The sequence below is a fragment of the Pristis pectinata genome, chromosome 23, assembly GCF_009764475.1.
Source record: "Pristis pectinata isolate sPriPec2 chromosome 23, sPriPec2.1.pri, whole genome shotgun sequence".
In the NCBI taxonomy this organism is placed as follows: domain Eukaryota; kingdom Metazoa; phylum Chordata; class Chondrichthyes; order Rhinopristiformes; family Pristidae; genus Pristis; species Pristis pectinata.
Window position 1 is genome coordinate 21,639,878 of NC_067427.1, and position 20,788 is coordinate 21,660,665.

At 42.3% G+C, this 20,788-nt stretch overlaps 1 protein-coding gene and 1 non-coding gene across 7 annotated transcripts in view; one reads left to right on the plus strand and one right to left on the minus strand.

Annotated features, from left to right (window-relative positions):
* LOC127581979 (astrotactin-2-like) overlaps positions 1–20,788 on the minus strand; it is a 1,282,697-nt gene that overhangs the window by 723,087 nt on the left and 538,822 nt on the right. The window lies entirely within an intron of this gene.
* Positions 9,225–9,327, plus strand: LOC127582328 (U6 spliceosomal RNA). The gene has a single exon (XR_007958102.1). It is a non-coding gene; the product is annotated as a U6 spliceosomal RNA (small nuclear RNA).

The following is a 20,788-nucleotide window of genomic DNA, read 5'->3' on the forward strand; positions in this document are numbered from 1 at the left end:
ACTATTTCCAGCTAGATGAAACAATAACTGCACCACAGACTTCGTCTGCTTCTGTCTTTCTTCATTATTTCCTCCTGAAACTCCTCTTTCATTTGCTAAATGCTGCCTTTTATAATGCAAAACTTAATACCTGGGCCAGACCTATGCAAGTTTTCTATTCAGAATCAGAATCAGGTTTATTATCACTGACATATGTCGTGAATTTTTTTGTTTTGTGGCAGCAGCACAGTGCAAGACATAAAGACATAAAAATTACTTTATGATTCAGATCTTGAGCGAGAACAGTATTTTTTTCTTTTAGTTGCTGTGAATATCCCATTTGCACCCACTTATTCTTGTGCGAAATTCATCCCATTTATTTTGGAGGTGAATTCAGCAAAAGTGATCAAATCTAGGGTCTGCAATGCTGACAGTGAAGCATGCTCATAACATTCACTTTGCCTGGGGAAACTCATCAGATGACATCCCTGCAGACTCACAACCATTTAGCTTGAAGGTACAGTTGATACAGGGTTAACGGACTAGGTTACAATAAACATGGGTCTCGTTCAGCCAAATGGAGACACAAGAGACTGCAGAGGCTGGAAGCTAGAGCGACACACAAAGCGCTGGAGGAACTCAGCGGGTCAGGCAGCATCTGTGGAGGGAAATGGACAGTCGATGTTTCTGGTTAAGATCCTTCATCTGCTGAGTTCCTCCAGTGCTTTGTGGGTTGCTCTTGTTCAGCCAACTTTGAGTCAGATGTAAAATGGCTGGAGACCCATGAACAATAGCTGAAAGTAAGATTTTGTAGCAAGTGGCCTTCGTAACCCAGGCAGGTATACATGTGGCTGTACCTAGCAGTACTCGAGAGGCTCTCCTGGAGTCCAGTCACTGTTATATTACAAGCCACATGCAACATAAGGGCACTTTGGAAACACTACCTGTCTCACTTAAAATGATGGATTGTTCTGGAATTTGCGAAGACAGTGCTAAAACATAAATCAAACCCAAAATTCTTTCTGAAGTTATAATGGAACATTTTTGCAGGATATTAGTATTTCAGCTTGGCTTTTCCTCATCTGATTGCAAAATCTGCAAATACAGAGCAGGGGTGGCAGAGTGACAGAGTTATTAGAACTACCGCCTCATAGCACAAGCAGCCTGGGTTCAATCCTGACCTCAGCTGCTGTGTGTGTGGAGTCTGCTTTTTCTCACTATGATGGGGTGGGTTTCCTCCGGGAGATTCAGTTTCCTCCCACATTCTATATTCGTGCAGGTTGGTAGGTTAGTTGGCCACAGTGAATTGCCTGTAGTGTGGAGATGAGAGGTAAAATCTGGGTGGAGTGGAGGGGAATGCGAGAACAAAGATAGGATTAGTGTAAATGGGTGCTTGATGGTTGGTGCCCATTTCCATGCTGTACGTCCCGATGAGGTCAAGCAGCAACTGTGGAGAGAGGTAGTGGGTAGAATTTTGCTCTTGCTCAATTGCAATTAAACCACGTAACATAAGGATGGTTGTGACCTAATTCTAAAATCCCATTCCACTGTGGTAGACGTGGGATTGACTTCAAAGTTTCAAGCTGATGCCCTTTCATCGGAACTGGAAAAAGCTCAGAGGTAAAACAAGAACTGAGATGCAGTCAAAGGGAATGAATGGAGGAGAGAACAAGTTCATTCACACACACCATCCAAAAAATGTGGGTGTGTGGTAGAATCTGGGGAGAGTTCATGGGAAATGCAGGAAGATTAAAAAAAATGGGATTAGAGTCAGAAAAGGGCTGCTTCTGTGCTGTGACACCAAGTGCATGCTGTTGGAAGTCAGCTTAAAACAGCAGACTCTTCTGGGTACATTTTTGGTCATCTTACTGCCCATCAGGCAACATTTCTCCTCATCTTTCAGTGGGATTTCCATTCTCTGCAACACATCCTTTTCAGCGTAAAATTCCCCAAACAACATGAAGAGTGGTAGTGGACCAAGAAAAAAACTGTCTGCAGTGAGATCTTCAATATCACTGGTGTGAAAATAACAGCTCTAATCTACTCACAGAACAGCCAGGTCTTCCTACCCAATTTCCCATGAAAGGGACGGCACTCAAACTCTGTTCTTTGCTCTGAGATCGGTGCCCTTGTACAATCTCACATGGGACCTCGTGGTGCCTGAACTGTTTTGCCCAAGAATGTCAGGTTAACGATCACTCTCACTTCCCCAGTCTCAGGATGATTTTCGGCTGCTGCTGCTGATCCCAGCCACAGCTCACAGTCTGCTGCTCACTGCAACGCATGGAAGACACGTAAGCTCCGCACTCAAGGAGAGATCTTATTTACTTTTCCTTCAGTAGAGAGAAGCAGGTAGAACAGGCAGAGACATTTGACAGCATTGTTGGCTCCCCCAAAGTACAGATGTTCACAGACTTGCAGGGAGCCCAGTACCTCCTTCGATGGGCATCTGGAGGGTCCATGTATCCCTCTTGCAGAAAAAATATGCCTGATTAAGGTACTGTTCTTTCTCCAACTTCTGACAGTACCCTTCTGAACCCCTCAACCCAACACAGCATCTCTCATTCAGTAGCAACATTGCATAGTAGCTGGAAGAGCTTTGCTTGTATGGTGGCATGTCCCTTTAAAAATAGGCTGCAAAGATTATGTTTACTGAAAAGAGCAAGAACCCTTTTACACAACAATCGGGAATGCCTCACTGAAACTTACAATGTCAGCTTCAGGGAAACCAGGCCAAGATGCTCTCTGAAGCTCGCAACTGAAGTTCTTGATCAACTGTTTATTTCCATCCATGGATGCTGCCTGACCTGCTGAGTTCCTCCAGCACTTTGTGTGTCTCAGCCCGAAACGTCGACTGTTTATTTCCCTCCATGGATGCGGCCTGACCTGCTGAGTTCCTCTATCACTTTGTGATTTGCTGCAGATTCCAACTTCTGCAGATTTTTTTTGTGTTTTCTCGATCTCCATGCCAGTTTCACAAACCTGTTCTAATGTTGAAGGAACATGGTGGAACAATTTTGAGACTAAAGTTTGTGATAGGCAGAAAAGATTAAATCTCAAAGAGGTCAGTGCAACCCAGACGGAGTAGCAATGAGAAACAGCAGAAGTCAGGGAGTCTGTGAATGAGTGACATTGGCAGAGATAAAGCAGGAAAAAAGAAGAGACATGTACACACAGGCAGTGAAAAAAATCAATTTCTGCTTCTATAAGAGCTTTAATATTAAAAAAAATGCCCCAGGGTGATTTAGGAAATGGATACTGATCCAGGAAAGAAGACCGTATGAGGACAGGTTTTGAGAATGTTGTAAATCACTGAGAGATTGAGGGCCTTCAGAAGAAAGGTTCAGAGATTAGGTTTCAGTGTTTGATCTTCTCCCCCAGCTCCCCACCAACACCACTTCAGACCATTGTGGGAGAGGATGGCCAAACAAGGGGAATGCAATTCCAACCTGTCTCACACTCACACATGGACAATTTATTTACTGCACAGATTTCAGGGCATCCATGAAGAGGTGTGACATTACAGTAACATTTTAAAATCAGGTTCAGTCCATTTGAAAGGCTGATGTAAGAATTTACAGCAGTGGTTACAGAGTCATAGAATCACAGAGTCATACAGCACAGAAACAGGCCCTTTGGCCCACACGGTCCATGCTGACCAAGATCCCATCCAAGCTAAACTCATTTGCCAGTGCTTGGCCCATAACCTTCTGAACCTTACCTATCCACGTACCTGTCCAGCTGTCTTTTAAAAATTGTTCTTGTACCTGCCTCAACTACTTCCTGTCAGCTCATTCCATATGCATACCACCCTCTGTGTAAAACAGTTGCCCCTCAAGTTCCAATTAAATCTTTCCCTTCTCAGCTTAAACCTATGCCCTCTACTTCTTGATTCCCCAATCCTCAGAAAAACGGGCATTCTGCCTCTTTTTATTTATACACCTTTTTAAGTTCACCTGTTGTGTGATAACTGAGGGATCCGAATACTCAGCAGTCAAAAAAAGCCATGATCTCCTGTCTCCATGAGATGAGAGCCTCTTTTAATTTACCTTAGGGCCTAGTGGGGCATGACCTATGTATCCTTAGTTTGAATGGGGTCATGGGCTGTTTACTGTCTCACTTACAGTCAAGGCCTGTAACACAGCGTGGCACTGCCAGTAATGGAACGTTAAAATAAATGTGGAATAAATGTAATCCTGGAGGCAGAGAAATGGAAAATTGGAGTGGGAATGGTTGCAGTGGCAAGGTTATCAGCTGCAGATGGACACACAGTAGTTATTGAAGAAACATCACACAGATCGAATCACATAATTGCGATTTATGCTTTTGTCTGTCTTCATTTTACTAAAAAGCTCAGTTGTGAACTTTATAATTCATTAGAAATCAGATTTAGTTTTGAAATATTTTTCAGCTTAGTGAAAGAAGCTAATTAAGTCCCTGTGTTTGTTTATATTTTCTCTTTATTTCATGGAAGTAATTATATCAACCATGCAACCAACTATAAACATTTGAATTAATTATTGCTGCAGTAATTATAGAACAAGTGCACAATCCGTAACTACAGTAGTCCTTGTGCTCGAGTCTTACAGGGTGCCAGGTTTAGGAAGGAGCTGCAAGGAACCCACTGACCTGAACTAGATGCAAAGGAGTTCAATTGGGCATTTGCAGATTTTCCTGGACCCATACCCCCTCAATACAAAAGACCCTGCAAGCCCCCAAATGAACCAGACAACAACTTTTATTGATTTCAAGTCATCAAGGTCCCTGCCTTAATAATCAATCAATGGCATTTCTTTTCACCAGACATCAGACCTCTTCAAAAGCTCTGAGAAACAGAAACCTTCTTGCAATTCTACTTGACTTCCAAAACATAAAATCTTTCCTTTGTTCTTTGAAGGTTAATTTTGTGTTACAATTTAAATTCTGCACTCAGAGTCTGACATTTCAATATCAATAAGTCTACCTGCTTGTGCAAATGTTGTAGGGAATCAACTGACTGACAATGTAACCCTTCCCACCATTACCTCTGCATTGCTTCTACCACATCAGAAGACGCTCTACACTATTGCTCAATTCTAGTCAGTAACTCCATGTTGTTTACCACCTCTGGGAGTTCAAATAAAAAGTACAAGTTTAAAGTGATATATTTAAGTGATGAAATGTGGGATGACGATCAAGACCCGTGCATAAAATGGAGCATCTCCAAAGGCTACAGTGGTGGCATGACGGTTAAATTACTGGACTTGTAATCCAGAGATCCAAGTTCAAATCTTGGCTGTGGAATTTAAGGTGGAACAGTGGTGCAGCTGTTAATGCTGTTGCCTCATAACTCCAGTGACCCTGGTTCAATCCTGATCTCAGGTGGTATCCATGTGGAGTTTGCACATTGTCCCCATGACCACGTGGGTTTCCCTCATGTGCACCTATTTCCTCCCACATCCCAATGATGTGCTGATAGGTTAGTTAGCTCAATGTGGTTAGTGCAAAAGAATGAAAAGGGAGTTAATGAGCATGTGAGAGAGGGTAGGTTGCTGGGCTAAGGGGAATTAAGGAATGGGAAAAGGAAAAAATAGATTTCAATGATGGAAATGGAAAGTTGGGATTGAATGATGTCTCTCTTCAGTAGGAGAAGGCAATGATGGAATTGCTGTGTTGGGAGCTGGCACAGACACTGTGTCTTTCTTCAGTGTTATAACAAGGAAGCAACATTGAACTGACTTTAACAAAAGAACTACTGTGAAACCACAATTACCTTGAACCTCTTGATTTAAAATTGGGAGAATAACATTTGCAGGGTTTACATTCTTGATTTCCAGCTGCTGAGAGCAGGAAGATCTCACGGATTCATGCCACGGTTTCAATTGTGATGCCAAGGATAGTCTAAATACAGATTCTAACATCTTAGATTTAAAAATAAAGGCACCATTCTCAGGGTACAATGGGAAAAAAACTGGATGATATATATTCATCTAATTTTAAAACTCATTTTGTTCAGCTTTATGGCCTCAAAGTATGTCTGTGGCATTAAAAACATTAACAGACTGGATGAGCTAGATTTGTTTTCCTTGAAGCGGGGAAGGCTGAGGGAAGAGCTGACAGGTATACAAAAGTATCAGGGGCACAGATAAGGTAGATGGGGGGAAACCTTCCAGAGGTTCTAAATTAGAGATCCTAGGTTTAGGATATGGGGTATGAGGTTTAGAGGGGGCCTGAGGAAGAACTTTTCCACCTAGAGGGTGATTAGAATCTGCACTGTGTGAGTGAGTGGTGGAGGCAGGTGCAACACTGAAGTAGTATCTAGGCAAGCAATTGAAATGTAAACGTACAGAAGGCTATGGCCCAACTGCTGGTACGTGGGATTAGTATAACAATTATGTATGGTCAGTATGAGCCAGAGGGCCTGTTTCTGTGCTGTATGAGTTAACCATTACTCTTCTATGGTTAAAAACACCACCAAAAACTAATTCTGGTATTGTGCAAAAAAAGTGCTGGGAGGACACAAAATTCTCACACCAACAAGTCCATTCCTTGCTGACGATTGCCTTTAGCTCACTCAACTATGTCTGCAATATTGCTTAATGCCCCAAGACACTATTTTTGTTTGCATAATTGCAGTTGCACAGCTAAATTTCCAGATCTCCAAGTCTTCTTTTCCCCAATACAGGATTTATCAAAGTCCTGTTGATCCCAGTGCATTTACCAGTATTCCCTGGCTCTGGAGAATGTTGCAAACCTTCAGGTTTGTCTTTGAGTCTTCTGGAATTAGTCAAACTTCAAGAACTCTGATGGAAGTAACTCAGGAGCAATATAATTGGGGAGAGAGGGGTCGTAAAATTTATGTTTTTTTAAACGTTTAAGTGTTTTACTTTTTTTGTTATAAAAATAGCAAAGAAAGGAAAAAAATGTGATTGCCAGTTAAAAAAATATGCAATTGGATATCTGATAAGCCAAAATTGAATCAGGCATGACTTCATTGAGCGAAGGAGGAAGCTCGAGGGGCCATCTGACCTCCTGTTCCCCTTTCCTATGTTCTGTGGGATACTGACATCAGGTAACCAAAGGTGACAATGCAGATGTGGAGCAGTTTGGAGCCACGTAGCAAGATGAAACCTCCAGGAATATTATACAGTCATACAGCATGGAAACAGACCCTTCGGCCCACCAAGTCCATGACAGCCATCAAGCACCCATCTAACCTTATCCTACTTTATTCTCTCCACCTTGCACAGATTCCACCATTTGCCTACACACTAGGGGAAATTCACAGTGGCAGCTTAACCTAACAACATCTTTGGAATGTCAGAGGAAACCAGAGCACCAAATGAATCCCACATGGTCTCAGGGAGAACATGCAAACTCCACACACAACAGTGCTGGAGGTTGGGAATGAACCTGGGTTGCAGGAGCTGTGAGGCAGCAACCCTATGAGCTACACCATTGTGCCACCTCAATATGTTCAAGCATTTCCTATTTCCCAGGAACCTGATCTCCAATATGCACATATCCTCTCCTGTGGTAATGGATGATATTACAGGAACGTCATTCCTTCTGCAACAGTTGACTGCAACTCTTGTGTCTCCATTACTCAGGTATCTGATACTAACCTGAGAGGCTGTGTGAACTGGGAGGATAACACAACTGAGCATTCAATCATATAGTGCATAAGGTGATCATTCAGCCCATCCTGTCTGTGCCAGCTCTTTGAAATTGTTCCCAACTAATCCCAGACCTTTTACCATTATCCTGGAGAACTTTCCTTTCTCTGTACAGATCTGACTGGTTTCCAAGGTTATGACTAAATCTGCTCCCACTATTCTTTCAGACATGTTCGAAGAAAAATCATCCAGCTCCTGACTGTTGACTAATTATTTTAATCCTGCATCCTGTGGACACTGAACTCCTGCAGTAGAAAGACTTTCAACACAAAACTCTTCCAAAGTTTGAGCAGAACTGTTAAATCTCCTTTTGAATTCCTCAGCTCCAATGAAAGAACTTTTGAGCTCACCAGATTGCTGAAACCCTCAACTTCGGTGTCAGCTGAGCATGTATTTAACCCCATCGTCTGCTGATGCTCAGTAAGCAGTTCCTATCCAGTCTGATAGAACCCAGCAGATTTTGATCAACTGATCTCACACATCAAAGGTGGCATGGTGGCACAGCTGGTAGAGCCACTGCCTCATAGCTGCCTCAATGTGTGGAGCTTGCACATTGTCCCTGTGACTGTGTGGGTTCCTCAAGGTGATCTGGTTTCTTCCCACATCCCAAAGACATGCAAGCTGGCAGAATAATTGGCCGCAAAGTCTCCTGCAGTTGGCAGCTGAGTGGTAGAATCTGAGGGAAGTTGAGGGTGATGCAGGGAGAATAAATAATGGGCGGTTGGTGGTGAACCAGAGGACCTGTTTCCGTGCTGTAGTATTCTATGATCAAAGGAGAAAGTTCAAGTTCCAAGTCTACAAAAAGTTAAAAACACACACAAGGGATATTTATTTTCCAAACACTATTTGTTAAATGATGAATTTTAGTGCCAGGCCTTGCTGACAAGATGCAACTGGTCTCTAAAACAAACCTAATGAAGAAGCCTAACATGCAGCATTCCATTTCAGCTGAAGTGACTCCCAGGAGCAGCATCACTCAGCTGTCATAGTGGACCGCCACATGGTTTGAACAGCTGTTACTGCAGGCAGCAGGCTTTCTCGTAAAAGTGTGTGGAAACTCATGAATATCCACTTGACTTTTGTTTCCTAATCTTCAAATGCGTGATTTTTGAAAGGAAGAAGAGTATGCCTTTCCTAATCAGGATGTTGGGCTCGCACCCTTTTTCTAAAAATTGGTAATTGGTTTATTATTGTCACATGTACCAAGATGCAGTGAAAAACTTTGGGTGGCACAAGAAATTCTACAGATGCTGGAATCTGGAACAATACGCAAAAAGTGCAGGAGGAACTCAGCAGGTCAGGCAGCGTCCATGGAGGGAAATATACAGTCGACGTTTTGGGCTGAGACCCTTCATCAGGACTGGAAAGGAAGAGGGCAGAAGCCAGAATTAGAAGGTGGGGGGAAGGGGAGGAGCACGCCCATGTGTACTCCTGACCTGCTGAGTTCCTCCAGCATTTTTTGTGTATTGAAAAACTTTTGGTTTCATGCCAGCCAGACAGCTCATTCCATACATAAGTACATTGAGATGGTACAAAAGGGAAAAAAGAACAGAATGCAGAATATAGTGCTACAGTTACAGAGAAACTCCTTGGCTTTGGCAGCACATATACTAAAATTGATACGATACAGAGAAGATTAGCATAGCCCCTGCGCAAGGATGACACACAAATTCGTGAAGCGTTCCATATTTTTGGATACTGTGGGGTGGTTCTCTGAGCAGCCTGTCCAGACCATCTGGCAGAATGCCTCATCGCCAGAACTCACCAACAAGCACCAAGACCTCACTTAGCTGGCGGTGAGAGGGGCCCTCCCAGTCAGATCCGTCCTGCATGGTCGGAAATTCACTCCCAGCGCATGCTGCCCCCGGGAGGACTGTGCTGGAGACAAGATAGTCGCTCACCTCTTTGCAGGCTGTGGGTTTGCAAGGAAGTTGTGGCGAAAGGTGCAGGAGTCCTTGTCACGGTTCATCCCCAGCAGCTGCGTAACAGAGGATTCTCTGATCTACCGGCTATTCCCGGGGACACACACAGAGACGGACATCAACTGCTGCTGGAAGGTCATCAACTCGGTGAAAGACACCCTTTGGTCTGCCCGAAACTTGTTGGTCTCCCAGCGCTGCGAGATGTCCGTAAGGGAATGCTGCCGACTGGCACATTCCAGGCTGCAGGAGTACGTGCTGAGGGACGCACTGAAGCTGGGTGCAGCCAACGCAAGGGCTCGGTGGGGAAGGACGAGAGTTTAGGGTTCTTCTGCCACAGAAGAGGGAGGGGCGGGGTCAGGCGAGGAAGCCCCTTAAATATTGTAAATATGGGATTGGGGTAGCACCCCAGGGAGCCACACGAGTGGCCTTGGTGCTGTGTTTTTTTCATATAAATAGGTAACACTAATGATTGCTCTGTACAAGAATGTAAAGGTTTGCACTGTTTTATTGTTGTATATAGTTTGTTTCTTATTATGAATAAAGTTTATTTTGGATTAAAAAAATACAGAGAAAGTGCAGTGCAGGTAGATAATTAAAATGCAAGGGCCACGATGAGGTAGATTGGGAGATCAAGAGTTCATTTTTAGTGGAAAAGAGGTCTGTTCAAGAGTATGATAACAGTGGGATAAAAGCTGGTGATATGTGTTCTCAAGCTTTTGTATCTTCTGTCCGATGGGGTGGGGGGGGGGGGCTGGAAGAGGGAATGACCAGAAGAGGGAATGACCAGGATGGGAGGGATCTTTCATTACGTTGGCTGCTTTCTCATTTGAGGGGAGGCTGGTTTGCGTGGTGGACCGGGCTGCGTTCACAACTACCTGCAATTTCTTGTTGTCTTCAACAGTTGCTTGAAACTTTATTTTTCTCTTCTTTTCACCTCTTTCTCTTCAACCCTTGCAGTATTTTGTATCTACTCTTTTTTTCAAGACCCTCAAGTCACAATTGCATGGGTTATCAAAGGCTCTCGCTGTCGTTGGCACCAAACTGCTGACTGATGCCTAAAGGGAGAAGCGATGATGTCCTCCATTGAAGGCCCTGTCCTTTGGGGCGGGAATCCTTCAATCCCAGCAACCGGCCTACCCTTCTCCTGTAATTTTCAAGCGTGTTAATTGATTGCTGACTTATCACTGTTGAACCAACTCCATACTGGTCAACTCAACCGGATGATGAGCAGGAAACATGGTTTAATTTTCAATCTCCTCGGAGGATTCAGCTGCAACCACTTAACAGGTCTCAGAATTAGAGCTGGAATCTAAAAATCTTTGTACTCCTCAGTCCTGCAGCAGACGGGAAGTACATTTGCTGAGGAGACTCTAATAAGAATCATCCTTAGGCCGATGTTAACCCTTGTTTGAAGTACTTAACTTCTATCTCGGTCAAGCTTGGCAGGGCTGCTTTGCTAACAGACTGAATTTCTGTCATTACGCTTTCTCAATATTGCAGAATAGAAATATTTTACAGTTGAATTCAAACCAAAATAGCTCTTCAATAATAACAAATGTTTTCAAACGAGAACACGTTTTGTACTTGATCTCACAGCTGGCCCTGTTATCCCTGTTAGGAACACTGGAGGGCAGCAACAACATCCTGTGATCAGTGGTCAACAAACTGCCAACCAATGCCATCAAATTCCTCTACATCATGGCTAACACGAGGGGACATAATTTTAAGGTGATTGGAGGAAGGTATAAGGGGGATGTGAAGGGTAAGTTTTTTTACACAGAGAGTGGTGGGTGCGTGGAGTGAACTGCCTGCCGAGGTTGTGGGGGCAGATACATTAGGGAGATTTAAGAGACTCTTAGATAGACACGTGAATGATAGAAAAATAAGGGGTTATGTGGGAGGGAAGGGTTAGATAGATGTTAGAGCAGGATAAAATGTCTGCATAACATTGTGGGCCGGAGGGCCTGTATTGTGCTGTAGTGTTCTATGTACATCATAATCTCAGGATTCAGACACCACTGCAACTGCACTCTGCTCTCAACAAATTAACAACACAATCCCCTGGTTCCTGAAAGATCCATCTCAAGAAATCTTCACCACCAGGATCTCCCCAAAGTCAAATTTTATTTGGCTTTATTCCCTCTTCCTCAACAAAAATGATGGGCTCAAGTTTTAAATTCCAATATTGCAGAAAAATAAAATATCATGAAGATACTTAATTAGCATCTTTGGACAACCTCACCCAATAAAAAACAAATACTGTGAGCTATTTCCTTAATTCTGGAAGTCTGGACAAGCTTGACCAAGATGACAGTAAAATATAGCAGAGGTAAACTCAACAACCCAAGCCTGACTCTTTTTTCTGAGGAAGTCCCCCCTCCAGATTGAGGACGACATGCTTTCACGCCAGTTTTGTGGGTTCTAAGGTGCCAAACAAGGCCAATGTGGGAACTGCAGACTCTTCCACAGATGGAGGTGTCTGACAGGGCAGTTGTGAGGGATGCGCTCCTTCTGCTCCCAACACATGGCCTCGAGGTTCTCAATATTATCCCAAATCCTCCGTGTCCACATTGAGTGGTCATGGGCCAGAGATTCCCAGGAGTGAGAGGAGATGTTGCATTTCTTCAAGGAGGCTTTGAGCACTTGCTTGAATCTTTCCACTTTCTGCCTGATAACCTCTTCCCATGTCAGAGCTCGATACACACTGCCAGCTTTGGGAGTCTGGTGTTGGGCATTCATGCAACGTGACGTGCCCAACATGGTTAACTGTGTAATTAGGATCTCAATACTGTAAAAAGACTGATGATAGTTTGCATATCCTTCCAATGAATTCAGTGGATTTTGCAGAGACGGAATTGTGCTATTTTTCTGGTGCTTTGAAGGTGCCAGCTGTAGGTCGTCTAGGTGTCAGATGCATACAAGAGGATAGGGATCACTGGTGCCTGGTAGACCATGTGCTTTGTGATCATGTCTCACCAGAGGGTTGCAGCTCTTCCCTTCCCGGCACTGAAGTCAACTGGGAGGATCAGTTAATCTCCCTTTGGGATGCGGACCAGGATCTTTTCAAGTGTTGAAAAAATCCAAGGATCATTAAGCATCAGTTGTGAACACCATCCTCAAATCAAGGACTTGGGAGTAGAGCTAGGAAGGGTGTGGTCTTAAAGGGGCACTGCTAGTATCAGTATGGATTTTCTGGGGAAATGTTGACTGTTGTCGATGTAGCAATCCACATTTCCCCAGGTGACTGCTTGCAATTTCAGGATCGCCACATAAATGCAGAAGTACTGAAGTTGTACTCAGCTCTTTCCTAATTTTTTTTGTTTCAATGTTCCAATGGAAACTCCTCGCCCAGTGAAGAAATACCAACTTGGATTGTACGCTCTATATTTAAACAGTAAACTCAAACTGAAAATCTGTGCCTGGTTGTACCTGGTGTTGGTTCTGCCTCCCCACTAATTTAAATGGAAGTAAACAGCTGAAAGGACATAAGGCAAATATTATCTGAGATCTTAAAAAATGTTTGCATTTTTTTAAATACTCAAAACAGAAAATTCTTAACATGCTTTTCTAATTTAAAAAATTAATATTATTTAGCATATCTGAATGTTTCTGAATATTTTTGAATCCCAGAGATATTTAGTGCATTTGACAACTTTGACAGCTGACTTAACCAGGAGCTGCCTTAACCAACATGAACCTTCATGGTATGGTAAACTCCATCACCACGCAAGGGATCACAATTTGATTGAGCCAGCTCTGGACTTTCTTTTGGGGGAACATTCCTGGGTAAGTTTGAACTTTGTTTGTTTCCCTGAGGTGTGCATGGACAGCTTATATAAATGACTACAAATGTCATCCCATCATGGGGGCTGGTAGGTTAATTGCCCAATGTAATTGTCTCCTGGTGTGTGAGTGAATGGTAGAATTGGTGGGGATGTGGGTTACAGAGAGAAAGTGTGGGGAATGGGATTGCTCAGTGAGGCAGCAAAGACTTGATAGGCTGAATAGATGCCTCCCCTGCCTTAAGGAAAGACATGAAACAAAAAATTGCACAGTTTTTTTTATAGTAGGCAGTTCCAAGAACTCCTCAAACAGCCAGAAAGAGCTTTTGATGAGTACAAGGTAACTCAGACCAACCATTGAACAAAAACCGAGCTTTTTTTTTTGACAGTGTTCCTAATTGGAGAGAAAAAAACTCCAGTGAATCTGCCTTTTTGAAGGCAATTAATCTGGGAAATATGAAGGAGAAGCTACTTAGTGTATCCCAGGTGCGCAGTTAAAGCTGAGCTCAGTTACTGACATTCTCATCTCAGTAAATCAGAAAATAGAGTTTGATTACACTCCACAATGTGAGAACATAATCAGAGCTCACAGTCCAGAGTGGTGTTGATGGACGGTTGCACTGTTGATGTTGATGTTTTTCCATCTCTGATGATGAATCAAATTGGTGCCCTCCTGTTCAGAGGAATGCAAAAGACCAGTGATTCCATTTGAAGACAGCTTTAAAGTTCCCTTGATGCACTGGTTTACAATCATCCCTCAGACATAATTTACCAAAATAAATCACTGGGTCTGATGTCACACTGTGCACACACCACAAGCATTGCATATCAGAAACTGTTAACATATGCGAAAGCTTTACGTTTACACAAAAATAAAACATTCAATCCAAGTAGATTCTTTTGCGCTTACCTACTCTGTGGGCCTGAACTGTGTTTGCAAAATTGAAACCCGTGGCCCCAATATCATTATTTAAATGTTAAGGGACAGTACACAGTTAATGGCAGGACACTTAACAGTGGTGAGGGAAAGAGGGATCTTCGGGTCCAAGTCCATAGCTCCCTGAAGGGAACTGCACAGATTGATAGGGTGCTGAAGGAGGCGTATAGCATGCTTGCTTTTACTAGTGAAGGCATTGAGTTCAAGAGTCAAGAAGTTATGCTGCAGCTTTATAAAACTGTGGTTCGGCCACATCTGGAGTATTGCATTCAATTCTGGTCACCCCATTATAGGAAGGATGTGGCGGTTTGGAGAGGGTGCAGAAGAAGTTTAACAAGATGCTGCCTGGTTTAGAGGGCTCGTGCTGTGAGGAGAGGTTGAACAAACTTGGGTTGTTTTCTCTGGAGTAGCGGAGGCTGAGGGAGAGACCTGATCAAAGTTTATAAGATTATGAGAGGCATAGATAGGGTAGACCACCGTTATCTTTTTCCCAGGGTGGAAATGTCCAATATTAGAGGGCATGCATTTAAAGTGAGAGGTAGTAAGTTCAGATGAGATGTGCAGGGCATTTTTTTTTACACAGAGAGCAGTGGGTGCCTGGAATGCACTGCCAGGGATGGTGGTGGAGGCAAATACGATTGAGGTGTTCAAAAGGCTCTGGATAGGCACATGAATGTGCAGAGAATAGAGGGATAAGGACATTTTGTAGGCATAAGGGATTAGTTTAGTGAGGCTTTTAACTACCAGTTTAATTCGTTCGGCATGACACCGTGGGCTGAAGGGCCTGTTCCTGTGCTGTACTGTTCTATGTTCTGTTCTTACATGTCTGTGACGCTGCTCCAACTAGTATCCAATTGCTCACAAGTTTACATTTATGCCCCTCTCGTCTGCTGTCCTGTCTTATGCTTTTCCTTCTCGAGAAATGGCCACCTTCTGTACTGTAATTTCTGTGGCAATAACTTAAAGGAATGCATTTAAGGTGAGAGGGGGAAAGCTTAGGGTGGGACTTTTTTTTTCCACACAGGGAGTGGTGGGTGCCTGGAATGGACTGCCAGGGGTAGTAGTGGAAGCAGATACCAGTGGAGTTTAAGAGGCTGTTAAATAGACACATGAATATGCAGGGATGGAGGGATCATGTACAGGCAAAAGAGATTCAATTAAATCCAGCATCATGTTCAGTGCAGATATCCCGTGCTATACGGTTCCATGTTCTATGAATGGAAGGATATTGGAGTATACATCAAGAGATCCCTGCAAGTAACAGGAAAGGAAGGTGGTGTAGCTTACAGGACAAGTGGGCTACTTGCTTCTCTGCTGGGCTCCAACAAACTGGACAACTTATGCCTGGAAAAATAAGCAACTCCTGGCAGTTGCATCAGTAACTCCCTGTCAGTGGCTCAGAGGATCTACCCCCAGGCCAGACCTGAGGCAGGGGAATCTGGAAGGACCTATTTTCCTATGAGAAGAAGCTAATCACCCAGGGCACAGGTTTAAGATAATTGATAGGATTAGAAGGAAGTTGACAAAACTTATTTCACTCAACAAATAGTGATGGAACACACAACTTGAAAGGCTAAACCCTGACCAAATTTAACAAGTCCCTGAATGGGCACTTCAAGTGCTGTCACCTGCTGTGCTCTGGCCCAAGGACTGGGGGGCGGAAATAGCCATAAACAATGCTATTTTTGCCTGGGGTGATCAGACTGGGCTGAATGGCCTCCTCCCCTGGCATAAATTTCTACTATTATAACAATACAATCTCTTCTATACTTCAGCTTTATTCCTTTCTTAACCACTTTCACTCCAGATAGAATTCCGTCTGCTGGGATTGTCTGTTTATTGAATAATTCCACCGAGAAAGTGACAAGGTACCAAGTGTTGGCAGCAACCACTAAAGAAGACGACAGTTGTAGAGCCACTTCTTCAAAATCAATGGCAGCTGTTAGGAAGACAGGGACAGGCCATTCAGTATTCCATTCACTCTGATCTTGGCTGATTTGTATCTTAATTACATTTAGCAGCCTTGGTTCAGTTTAACTTCACATAGTCACTGGAGTAAAATAATATTTTTCACTTGACCAACTCAGTTTTCAACCAATATTAAGATTCCACTGATCAAACAATCAGTTCTCAAAGTCTGCCTGGGTTAAATTGATAAATTCTGCACAGTATTCATTGCTTAATTAGTTAAAATCAAAATTGTACGTGTATGCACTGGTGCAATGAAAAACTTACTTGCAGCAGCATCACAGGCACATAGCATCAGACAAGCAGCATTCACAAGAAAAACATAAACAAATTATACACAATTTTTACAAGAAAGAACACAATTAGAAAAAAAACAGACCATTTTAGTCCAAAGTGATAATCGTGGCTATGGAAGATACAGTGAACAATTCCAATCATCAGTGGTGCGAGGCCACTGGACGATTTAATCAGTGACAATGTATCTATGATATGGGAAATAATCTGTCTGCCAGGACTTTGTCATCATCGCAAAATCCCCAGAGGAAAAGGTATAAGGCACACTGATCTATTCAGCTTGATAGCCATTCAGAAATGCCCAACCATGACATTGTCTGTTGAATTCTGGTTCATGGTCGAGGGCTGATAATAGCATGAACATCAAGCTAGCAGAACCTCTGAGTTAATGAAGAGAAAGTCTATCTAGTTATAGTTTTTATGATGAGCTTCTACTCAATTGGAACTGCATCGTGACTGCCAAAACACACACTTCGGTGCCAAATGGAAGTTGTTCATCCAATTACCTTAGATAGGATTAAAAATCAGATCCACAAAATAGGAGGACAGTGTTCAAGTCCACTGCACAAATTAGTTCTTTGTGAAAGAGAACCTGTGTATTTTTTCTTTCAAAAATACATAATTTCAAAAGCAAGCCCTTAATAATGCTTAAAATGTATTCAAAGGTATTAGCATTAAACCAGGGACTGACAGCAATTACTTTCCTGATTGGGGTCACCTTCCAAGAAGAATATTAAAGTTTCTGGACCCCATGTAGAACTTAAGAGACAATTTAAAGACTAAACCACCAGCAAGAACAAATAAAATATTGTTTAAATGCAGTTTGGGAGTTTTGCTGATTTTCACAAAATGCTTGAGAAGAGGTTTTGCACTTGATTGAGCCCATGCCTCACATCTCAGTGCTGATGATAGAACAGCCTCTAATCTAAGTGCAGCACAAGCTCACATTTTATTCCATTGCCTGAAAGTAAGCATGCTTGTAATCTTCAGCTTCTGAGTCAGAGCATTCACTGAAATCAGGCTGCAATTTCCATCTTCTGACAGCATTCATTGTCTGCTCAACTATCTGCTCATTTTAACAATCAACTCACATACAGCAACGTGAAGCAATCTAATTTCTTTCAGTAAGTGAATTCTGAGTTGGACACAGTACAGAAAGAAACATTGTGCTTTGCCAGGAATATGGGGTCTCAGAAAGACAGAGATGAAATGGAGACCCCTGTCCTTCAGATAACTTTCCCCTCTGAATATTTGTGCCGATTTTCCTTGTGTTTGAGGCAATTCACAGGTGCATGTATTTCTCTGAGCACATTTATGAAATAGTGGGCAAAATGATTTTGGGTTTAATCTTTAAAGCCCACATTTACTGCAGCTTTCTTGCACACAATGTCCACCCCTGATGATGGATGTGATCAACAGTTTCCAATAATCTGTGTGACTCAGTATTAAGCCATGAAATACATTTTGGTATTATCTTAATCTCTTGTATGAAAACTATTATTGTGTATGTCGTAGATATCTGACTCTGCCTGTAGGATTAACAGGTTAAAACTCCCATTCTGTTCGAAAGTCACTGATAAAGGTGTGGTAATCCAACAGAACTCATCTTTATTAAATGGTCTGCTATAAATTACAAAATTACTATTTTTTTTTAAATTTCTGATTGTGACTTATTGTCTGCCTCTCCATCTGTGTCTCTTTTTGTCCATTGTGCCCACACAGTTCTTTCAGCCTTTGTTAGATTTAGCACATAGCTTTTAACCACAAAGTCCGATATGTTGAGTCAACCTACTGAACAAAATAACAACGGCGAGAGAGGGAATATAATGCTGTATTTTAAACCAAGGAAGTGCAGTAATATTCCAAAAAAAATCAGGATAATTAAAATTGACTGATTATACCAACATTAAAGAGATCTAAATTGCATTGGAATCATAGAATGGTTACAGCACAGAAGGAGGCAATCCAGCCCATCATAATTGTGCTGGCTCTCTACCAGAACAAATCTCTAGCTCCACCCACTGGCCCTTATCCCCAGTCTTGCAATTCTTTTTCTCCTCCATTTATTTCTCCAGTTCCCTCTTGAAGGCCCAATGGAACCTGCCTCCCCACATTTGCAGGCAGTGCATTCAGATTCTAGCTAAATGCCGTGGATATAAAACAAATCCTCATGTCACTCTTCATTCTCTTCCCCTTTATTTTGTAGCTGTGACCTTTCATTCTTGACACCTCCAGCAAAGGGAACAGCCGGCCACCATCCACTTTGTCCAGATCTCCAAGTGCATATAAACTTCTATCAAAGCTCCTATTCAAAGAAAACTGTCCGAGTGTCTCTAATCTGTTTTGTTTTATGGTAGTCCATCATATATATACATCTGATACACACAATAGGAGTTACATGAATACTGAGAAAAAGAAGGTAATTTACAAAGAAATAATTTAATCTGAATTATCCTCATCTCCTTAGTATAACGTAGACCTTAAGAACTGCTACTATATCCAGAATCAGATTTGTAAATAATTATCAACAAAAACACCTGAAATATAGGTTACAGGCAAAAATTGTGATTGAAATATGTGGAAATTTGTGGTAAAAGATACCGTTGCCACAAGTGTAGGTCATGCCTCTGCTTTCTGTAGTATTGGGCAATGTCGTTATAAGTAAGACACTATGATGCTGGAGGAACTCAGCAGGCCAGGCAGCATCCGTGGAGAAAAGTAAATGTTGACCGCCTGCTTTTCTCCACAGATGCTGCCTGGCCTGCTGAGTTCCTCCAGCATCATAGTGTTTTTCATCCAGATTCCAGCATCCGCAGTCCTTTGTTTCTGTAGTGATAACTAAGATTAGTTTCTCTTTCCACAGATCCTGCTTGACTGGCTGAGTTACTCCAGCATTTGCTTTTTTGACTGATAAGTAACGTTGCAGCTGCAGTATTATAGAGGTAGGCAGAGTGATTGTGAAGCAGTGCTTAATAACATTAATGCAGGGCAATGCTTCAGTGGTGGACAATGTCGTGGTTGTCATTGTGGGGAGCAGTGGTGAATAACGTAGAGATAGGCCATTCAGAGAGGAGTGTAATATTGAGAAATGAGCATTGTAGTCAAGACTATCATAGATGTGAATCATGCTGGAGGGATGAACCACTGGAAAGGCAGGGTATGTTAGAGAGGTGAGCGATTTTGCAGAGAAAGGCAGAGGTTTCATCAAATTTCAACAGCAAATCTTTATTTCAAGTACAAATATGGATAAATTAATATCAGTTTCTAAGCAGTTTTATGATTGTTGTACAATGTCTCAGTTAGATCACACGTGGATCACAAAGATATGATAGCATATAGCCAATACTGTTATCTTAAATTTATTAATCATGACTTTTCATCATAGCTGCACCAAAGTTGTCAAATGGAATCCAAATCAGTTAGAGGCAGCATTGATAACAATGCCTCCTTTGTAGTATTTGGTCAACTTTTGGAACTTGGCAGCCAAAGTGTGTAGATATTCATATAATCTTACCGGTTCAACTAGGAAATTATGGGCTTCCAAAAAACCTCTACAAAGAACCCAGCATTCTGCAAATAGGATATAATTGCAAGATTTTGGAAATCAATAGTTTTTACAAGTCAAATCATCTGTAATAAGTAACACATTTTATGACACTGGCTGATAGTCCAACTCCATCTGTTGAGACCAGAATCAGCTTGGGACACCATTTAGCTGTTGAGCTTTGCTACCAGAACTTCAGGCATTCCCAGCTTCATGTTAGTGAAAGCTTTTAATATGAACAGTAAACTTCAGCAATTAATTTCTGCTCTCCCTCGTGATGAGCTGCTCTCCTGCGATGCAAATTTGAAGGTTTAATTCCCCCTGTAGGCTAGCTTTAGCTGCTTGAAGTGTTTGTTCTAACTTCCTGCTGATGCCTTTTTTGTCAATTCATATTTGGGTTCCCAAGATCTACCGCCAACATCTTTGAGCAGCAGAAACAATTAACAATTGCAAAATGCAAATAGCTTCTGGGACTTGTAGGACAGTACCAGCCTGCATGGAAAGGAGAATGAATTCTTCCATTATACATATATCAAGAAGAAAACACACCAATGGCCAATGCTTGGTGTAAACAGGCAGGTAGATTTTAAATTTGCCCCCTGCATTTTGATATCAAGGCAAGCATTTCCTTATCGCCCCCTGTGCCCAGTAATTTGATGGGCCATTTTAGATAGTGGTTAAAAGTCAATGGCATTGGTAGGTCTGGA